Genomic DNA, 8,325 nt, shown 5'->3' with positions numbered 1-8,325 from the left:
GTGAGTGGGTGGGAGACAGCTTTCCCTGCGGTTTCGTCTCAATTTTGCATGGGTGGACGGGTCCCCTCCACCATCCGTCTGGCACACGCAAAAGAACGGTTATAAGCTAGATTTAGAAATGAGCCGAGAGTTCCACATCTTCAAAGCACCGCCAGGAAAGGAAATAATACCGGGGTGGGGAGGAGGGGGGGGGTAGGGGAAAGGGAGGGACGGGAGAGAGGAAGAAATAAAGGAATAGGACCCAACTTTGCTGGCAACTTCAATAAATCTGGTAACTGGAGGCAAAAAATAGATTTCGAGGGCTGGGTCTGGTCCGGATGAAACGCTAGCGAGGGCTCCTTCCCATGCCGGAGTCTGGCGCTGGAAGCCTGCCCCTGGCGTCTCGCCACGCGAATGCCCCCAGACAGCAACACGCCCGCTGGAAACGCACGTGAACAAAGCGCTCGCCCTGGGAGCCGCCGCGCGCGGTTTCCCAGCCGCTTCCAGCTTCGCCGGGGAGTGCAGGGCGCGCACAGGGTTAAATTAGTTCCCTCCCCGGTAGGAGGGAGACAAGGGGGAGGGGGCAGGCAGCTTACTGTCTGGGGCTGGGTACCTTGTAGTTAGTTGTACGTTCGAAACCTGTCGCTGTCACTTGGCGAGCTGGGCATCTCCGGTTGTGGCCGCGGAAGAAGGAGCGCTCAGAGCCCATCGGGGCCCCCGTCTCCGCGCCAAGGCGCTGCGCCGCCTCCGCCCGGGGTGTCTGAGCAGCTGCGCCCGCCGCCGTGTCCACCCAGACCCGGGATCAGGTTGGCGGTTCTCAACGATGGGCAGGAGGGACCTCGGCGGTGACCCCTAAAACAATACCATGCCCCGGGAGCCCCGCTGCTGCCGCGCCAGCTTCTTCCCTTTCCACCTCCCCGACCCGGTCGGATTCGGATGAACGCACTGCGAGGAGCCACGGCGGCCTCCAGGTAAAGGGACGGGGGTGCCAGGGGGCGTTTCCAGTAACCGCCGGGGCTGCTGCTACGCGGTTGGGGTCTGATAGACATTTTTTTTTTTTTTTTCTTGAATCAGCTTAAGGTGGTCATCGCGACGGGATGCTTTTGGCTTTTTCTTTCCTCCAGAAAGAGCATAGGCTGCTTAACTCTCCGCTGGACTTCAGGGAGGGCTGTCTGCAAGGAGAATTCACCTCTTCCCTCTAAAGAGTTTTGTGACTGAGCTCTGGGTCAAAACGCACAGTTGCCAGTCGGCTTGGGGGGGGGACGGGGGGGGATGGATCCCAAACTGGGGTTTCTTGAGCTTGCTGGTATTCAGCCTCTCACTTGCCCAGAATGAACACCGTAACTTCTAGGAGTGACACCCCCCTGTCCCCCACCCCCGCGCTCACTCCATCTGCCGATAATGTCACCGATGCTATCAAGCGGTTGCACCTAAAGCCACCAGCCCGCCTCCTGCCCGCAATCCGGGATCGATTCCTGGCTCAGGAGATGCGGGGGTGGGGGGGGATGCCCTTGCGTTTTCCTTCGAGTTGGGGAGGGGGCTACTTTTTCCAAAACCAAGTCTTTCTCCAGCCCTAGCTGGTCTTCGGGGGCCCTGCCCTGAGCCCCGGCCCGCGCGCCCTCCCCGCGCGCCCGCGGGGGCGAGGAAGGCGCAGCCGGCTCTTGGGGCTGGAGTTGGGCTGCGGCCGCGGAGCCGCGTGCGCCCGCCGCGGAGAGGGGGGCGGAAAGCTCCTGCCCCCCGCCCACCCGCGCCCCAGAGCCGGGGGCCTGGCGGCGGCGAGGAGGGCGGGAGCAGAGCTGCCATCCCGTCCCCGCGCGGGCCCCGAGTCGCCTGGAAAGATCCCTCCGCCGCGCTGACCAGTCCGGGGCTCGTCTCCGCGCCTTCAGCGCCAGCGCGGTCACTTCTCATTTCTAATCGGGCCGGAGATCAAGGTTGCGGGTCGGGGTCGGGGTGTTAACCGGGGATAATTAAGTATGGGGGGAAGAGGGTGACTGGGGCCGCCTGGACTCTCACTGGATGCCCTGGAAACTCTTGGATCGCGTGGGGCTCCGGCCAGCAGCAGCAGCTGCTGGTGGAGGTGGAGGCCACCGTGGCTGTGGTCGCTGGCGCCTCGCTCCTGGAACCTCCCAGCAAGATGGCACTGCACGTCTGTCCTAGTCCAATTAACTTCTCCCGCCGCGCGCCCCCTCCTCCTCTGGATGTCTGTTAGTCACGCACTGAGTTTGGGGGCAGGAGAGGCTCTGCATGTAGCTGTAAATCACAGTATTTTCCTGGCCACTTTGCCTAATGCACCAGGACCAGCGACCCGCGGGCACGAACCCAGGTCGTGTGTGTGTGTGTGTGCGCGCGTGTGCCAGCGCGTCCGGGCCGTGCGTCTGGGTGGATCCGTGCGTGGCTCGTGCTGGGGAGGCATCTGGGGCGTTTCTCCAAGTCGTTTTTGACACGACCAAGGCGCTCAAATACGCGAAGGTGGTAGACACAACAGGGATGCGAAGGAAATAAAAACAATTGGGAAAGTTGTGCCAAGTGACTCAGGCTTTGCACTGAGGACGGGGAAATCCTCCAGAGCCCCGTGCTGGGCACCGCCCCTGCCCAACCCTTGGACGGCGACGACGCCGCGTGTCCCCGGAGAGTTGGCCCCGGGCTGGTGTGGGGCTCGCCGTTTGCTTCTCGCGTGGCCTCGCCGACGGCGCGCCCGGGCGCAGCCTGGAGCTTGGCGCGAGCTCGCTCTCCCTCTTCTGTTCACACGCAGCCTCTCCGCAGACTTGTTAAAACATGACAGCAACTTACTGGAGGCAGGAGGCGCGGCAATGCAAGGAGAGGAGAAAACCAGAACCTCTTAAAATCTGGTTTCCAAGAAAGAGACGTGCACCTGGTTTTCTTGCATTGCTCTTTAACCTTTGCAAAGAGGTTGCGAAGTGGAAACGTTGCCTGTGTACAAACCAGCCTCCTTTGGCTGTCAAGTCTGGTTCCTGAATCTTTGAGGCTGAATTTAGTTGTTCCTTGTAATCTGGGGGGTGGGGGGGTGGGGGGGTGGTGGTGGTGGTGAACAACCTTTTCTTTCTTTTTCTTTCTTTCTTTCTTTCTTTCTTTCTTTTTTTTTTTCCAGCAGCCAGAGTGAAGGGAGAAAATAGGTGTTCAAAATAATCACGTGAAACTTCGGATTCTTTTTCCAATTAAAGTTATTTCATAAGGTCCGGGATCAGGGACTTAATGGGTGATATAGGGTGTGTGGGGAGATGCAGGGGGGGCGCAGATCACCAGGGTTGCCTCCATTTAAAATAACGCCATCTTGGGTTGAGAGACTTGCTGTATTTTGACTCTCTAAAATGCGCGTTTCGATCATTTCTCGGGGGTCTAAGTAATAGGTGCTGCGGAGCCGCGGCGGGCGGGGGGAAACCGACTTTCAGCGCTCGGCGGCGGCGCGGGCCCTAAGAGCGGGGGTGGGTGGCGCCGGCTGCAGAGGGCGGGCGCGCGCGGTCGGGGTGGCCTCCGCGGCGCTGGCCCGGGCCTCGGCAACGCCGCTCGGGGACGAGAGGGTTAAACACCGGAGTCTGACTTTGCCTCTTGGAAAGCTTAGGGTTGCAGCCGCGCCTCCCAAGCCTTCTTTAAACCAGAAATGTGGGAGGGACTCCGAGAGGGAGGGAGGGAGGGAGGGAAGGAGGGGGACAGAGAAAGAGCGCGCCAGAGCGCGGGGGACGGAGCGCGGGGAGGAGCGCGGGAGCCGCGCCGGGGACCCCGCGGATTCCTTACTGTAAACATCTCCCGGGGGTGTCAGCGGGGGTGGGGGTGGCGGTGGGGGCCGCGGCGTCTACATTAGCCCGGCCGCGTCCGACCCGGCAGCAGTGAGGTGGGAGCAGCCTCGGGACCCACGCCGGGCGGGCGCAGCCCTCGGAGCGAGCCCCGCGCCCGCCCCCGCGCACCCCCAGCGCAGCCCCCGCGCAGCCCCGCTCCGGGCTCCCGGCTCCGGGCTCCCCGCTCCGGGCTCCCCGCAGCGCCCCCGGCGCCCCAGGCGCGCCCGCCGGCCTCTCCGGCCGCCCCTCGAGGTCCTGCGCCCCTGGGGAGCCCCGGCGCTGCGGGTTCTCTCTCTCCGCTGCCTTCCCCGCTCGCTCCGCTGCTCCCGGGACTCGAGGCTCGGCGGAGGCGGAGGCGGAGGCGGAGGCGGAGGGGGAGGCAGGGGAGGCGGGCAGGCGGGGGCCGCGGGGCCGCAGCCGAGAGAGTGGCATGCCCGAGCGCTGGAGGCGGCGGTGGCGGAGGACGGGGGGGGACGATGCCGCGGCCCCGTAGCCGCCACCGGCGAGAGCGAGCTAGGCGAGCGGGGCGCAGGGGCTCCGGCCGCCCTGAGGCTCCGGCCTCCGCACCCCCGCGCCTCCACGCTGCGGGCGAGCAGCCCGGGCTCCGGCAGCCGCCACCGTCGCCGCCGCCGCCACCCGGAGGACCCGGCAAAAGTTTGGATCTGGGGGAGGACGCGGCGCTGAGCCAGAGGACCAGCGGGGCCCGGAGGAGACCTGGAGACTCTCCGCAGGTAACGCGCGCCCCCAACCCTCCGCCCCTTCCAAGCCCCGCCGCGGAGCTCCCGCGCCCCGGCGGCGCCTTCCAGCCGCTCGCCGGCTCCGAGCGAAAGTGGGAGGGAGGCGAAGTTGGGGATCCTGGGGCTGGGCACCTGGCGCGCGGAGCTCTCCAGGCAGGTCAGGGGACCCGTGGGGCGTCTCTGCTCTCGGCGGGCAGCTGGGCAGGGAGGTGGGGCTCCGCGGGGATGGAGGAGAACCCTCGGCCCCAGCTGGGGCCTCCTCCTGTAGCGGGCTGGAAACGGAGAATGTGGATTCAGGGGCTTTAGTGTTCCTCGGTGTGTGTGTGTGTGTGTGTGTGTGGGGGGGGGGGTGATGCATGGATTTCACTCACTCCCACCCTCACCTCCTCACCTTCACCCTCTCTCTCTCTCTCTCAGCCTTATTTTGCATCTTTTAAAAATGAGAGGAACTCACTCCCACTCGCCCACCTCGTTTAGGTGGTGCAGGAAAGCAAATCTGAATGTGTGTGTGTGTGTGTGAGAGAGAGAGAGAATTTCAAGTAAAGGGAAAATTTTGCCTTTCCTGCCTTTGACATCCGAAGCCTTCCCTTTCTCCCTCCTTCCTTTCACCTTCTGGCGTCATAAAATAAAAACTTTAGAAGTCACATTTTTTTTATTGCAGGATGAGATGAAATGCATTAGCCATGGGCGACGTGGATTTGCAGCGATTGTGTGTGTGTGTGTGTGTGCGTGTGTGTGTGTTAGGGGGTGGTTGGTGGTGTTGCGGAGAGAGGCCAGGTGTTCCTTGATGTTCCACCCGTGGTGTGTGTGGGGCAGTGAGTGGTCGCGTGCGTGCACTTGAGGCCAGGAGCAGCCGAGAGAGAACACGGTCACGTTTCCTAACAGCAGCCTTACTTAGGCTAACTAAGAAAATAGCTCCAGCTTTTCCCTCAGAGAGCTACAGAGAGATTCCAGCCCTAACTCTCCACGGTCCCCTGTCCCCCAGCCCAGTTTCAGAGCAGCTCAATGTTTGCTGCTGCTGTCATCATTATTAGGATCATTATTTATTCACCTGGAAGCTCATCTTGACTTCTCTAGTAAATGGAAAGCCTTCTCCAAGAGCTTTTGATTAATTTCGGTGGAGGGAATCTCTTGTAAAGCTTGCAGTAAGCTAATCAAGTGCAAGGCACAAATCCGTGTAAATGCTCGCGCAGGAGTGCAAGGTGCTGATTAGATTTCTTCACATGCTGCATTTGCTATGCAAAGCCCTATCTAAATGGGAGCTATTGCTTCCCACTCAGCTGGGAGGCTCTTAAATCACACAGGGTTTCAGGGAGCTTTGGGGCATGTCCCCTTTCGCACAGGCTTATTGCTAAATTTATTATGTCTAACTTCCCCCAGCCAAAAGCTAATATGTAGGCTAGCTTCCATATAGGAACCCCTATTGTCTGTGGATTTAAGCGATATGACCTTCCTAAGTCTCCAATGAAAGGATCCCCCAAACATTTTGAGGGAATAGAATGCAGGTTGGCATTCGTCCAGGGATGTATTTGGTTGTTGCAGTATGAATGCAAAATTTTAGGTCAGTGTCTAAAGTGTTAGAACGGGACTTTTTTTTTTTTTAATCACTAAACCATATGCACCAAGATATATAAGATCGACAGGCCACCATGATAGAAGAAAAGTTGCTTATTTCCCTGTGATGTTATTGCTCCCACAAATACAACTTTTCTTTCTCCCCTGCTCAAAACCCCCAAACAGGATAGGGTTAAACCATTTAAGAATCTGTGATAATCGCTGGTGTCGGTGTAGCGCCATACTGTCATGTTGAGTTGCAAATATCTGAGTGGAGGAGGTTGGAAGATGAAATTTTGAGCATTATTCCATGTCTCTGCCAGTAGGTACACGAAACTGTAGAAAGAATTGGGCTAGCTGTGTAGCAGAACCTATTACAAACCTAGCATGGAAAGAATGCTTTTTTTTTTTTTTTTTAAAGCCCATGTCTTAACACTTCAGTAGTTTCACTGCAGTTTTAGAAATTCCAGGGGATGCTTTTAACAGAAGAAAGTAGATTCCCAAATGACACCATGCTGGGCTGCCTTGAGGTCCCCTAGGCAGTCATGATTTTTCCCCAATATGCTAGGTTTCAGATGATGTGATCTTATCCGAGTTTGACTTTGACCGGCTGGATCTAATTTGAACCTCCTCTGATGCCCGTTACATTTATATTCTAGCCTGCTGGAGAGTTTGATTTAGGATTTAGACATATCTCCCTGAAGCAACCTTATATCATCCCAGTTTGAAGCTGTGGTTTCAAGAAAGGCTCAAGTATGTATGTCCAGAAGCCTTATCCTGTAGAGACTCAGTGCGAATATCTGATCTAGTTTGACTCCTCAGTCTCGTACCCTAAAAGGAAGAATTGCTGCTTCTGCGATCAGCAGTTTCTGAAGGAAAATTAAATAAATAATTAAATAAATAGACAAACAAACAGCAAAGGGCAGGGGGGCTCTTGGTTTTTCTCAGTGTTCAGAAGATTTAAAAAAAGGTCAAGGTGACAATTTTATTTCTATTCGGGTCAGACTTTTCTGAATAATCATCATCTTTAGGTATTTTCACTTTAATTTCAAGTTCATTTTTCTCTAGATCACTCTAATAACTTTGTGGTTGCTGCCACTGTGATTCAAATTCAGTCCATTAGTGACCTCTATCTGTGAGAAGTGGATACTCATTGTTTTTCTTTCTTCTCATCAGTTTGCAGGTTATGTGGTGAGTGTGTGTGGGGGGGGACCCCAACAGCTCTGTAGTTCTTTCTGAATATTGAGATTTTCAAACCTGATTTTTCTAATGTGGAATTCAGTATGGGTAATGATATTTAACAACAAGTAATAAAACGTTACAGGCTAATAGGCTACTAACTGGTTATTCCATAGAGCATCGACAATATGATCAATATAAATAAAATACCAGTGCTACCCACTGCCAGGAAAAGGATTGTACAGTCAGATAGACTAATGTTTTTAGACTCACAATGCTGCTGGATGTAAGTGAAATTTTATTGCCCCTAAGTGCTTACATAACAAGGGAAACGTGAGACAAGCTCAGAACATACATGTGATAACTAGACTTCATAGTAGCCGTGTGTGTATGTCTTTAAATTCAGCTGTGCTTCTGCTGTGAACTTATGGTACAGATCAAGGACGAGGTGGGATGTGAGAAGGGTGTCTATAAACAGATGGTCTTTTAAGGAGACTTTTAAAATCTGATTCCTAATCCCAGCTTTGTCTTCTGAGGGTTTTCAAATTGAAATTTCAATTTGAGTTGATTATTCTAAACGGTAATTGAAGACAAAGTTTACTGAATTTCTTAGGTGGGTGGATACCATTATCTGACGTTTTCCAGATGGTTTTTGATGTAGTGGTGTTCAGGGATGTGGAATTTTTAGGAGGTTTTCTTTCTTTTCCCTTGGGAAGGTTTTATGTAAAAGCCATTTTTAAAGACCAGTGATGATGATGATGATGATGGTGATGATGATGATTAAACAACCATTATAATACCTCAGCCAACTTTCTTTCCTTTCCCCACCTTCCAAATTGCTTGGCTTTTTAAAAATTATGTATTTTTTTTCTAGAACTACGTATTGGGGACAGGACTAAGACTGCCTGTATCTCTTTACTCTTTTTAGCAATACGAACTCCAATTAAGTATCTGTTTGTAGTAAAACGCATGCACTCACCTACACATCAAGAACCATTTTAAGACAGAGATTCTTTTCAAGATTTTAAATACGTTTCCTTTTAAAGAGCTATGACACAAATATTGTAATAAAAATATCCTGT

At 54.8% G+C, this 8,325-nt stretch overlaps 1 protein-coding gene across 2 annotated transcripts in view; it reads left to right on the top strand.

The window, feature by feature from the left end:
• Nucleotides 1-420: 420 nt before the first annotated feature.
• Nucleotides 421-8,325, top strand: part of FLRT2 (fibronectin leucine rich transmembrane protein 2) — a 97,529-nt gene continuing 89,624 nt past the window's right edge. The window contains exon 1 of one of the 2 annotated variants that reach the window (XM_041758937.1): nucleotides 421-950. The gene's annotated coding sequence lies outside the window, so the exon portion shown is untranslated. Of the gene's footprint in view, nucleotides 951-4,373; nucleotides 4,505-8,325 lie in introns of those variants that run through there. The other variant, XM_041758936.1, reaches the window with a different exon arrangement.

Source organism: Vulpes lagopus, chromosome 6, assembly GCF_018345385.1.
Source record: "Vulpes lagopus strain Blue_001 chromosome 6, ASM1834538v1, whole genome shotgun sequence".
Taxonomy (NCBI): domain Eukaryota; kingdom Metazoa; phylum Chordata; class Mammalia; order Carnivora; family Canidae; genus Vulpes; species Vulpes lagopus.
Note: the sequence above shows the minus strand (reverse complement) of the source record. Positions and strands in the feature narration are given on the sequence as shown.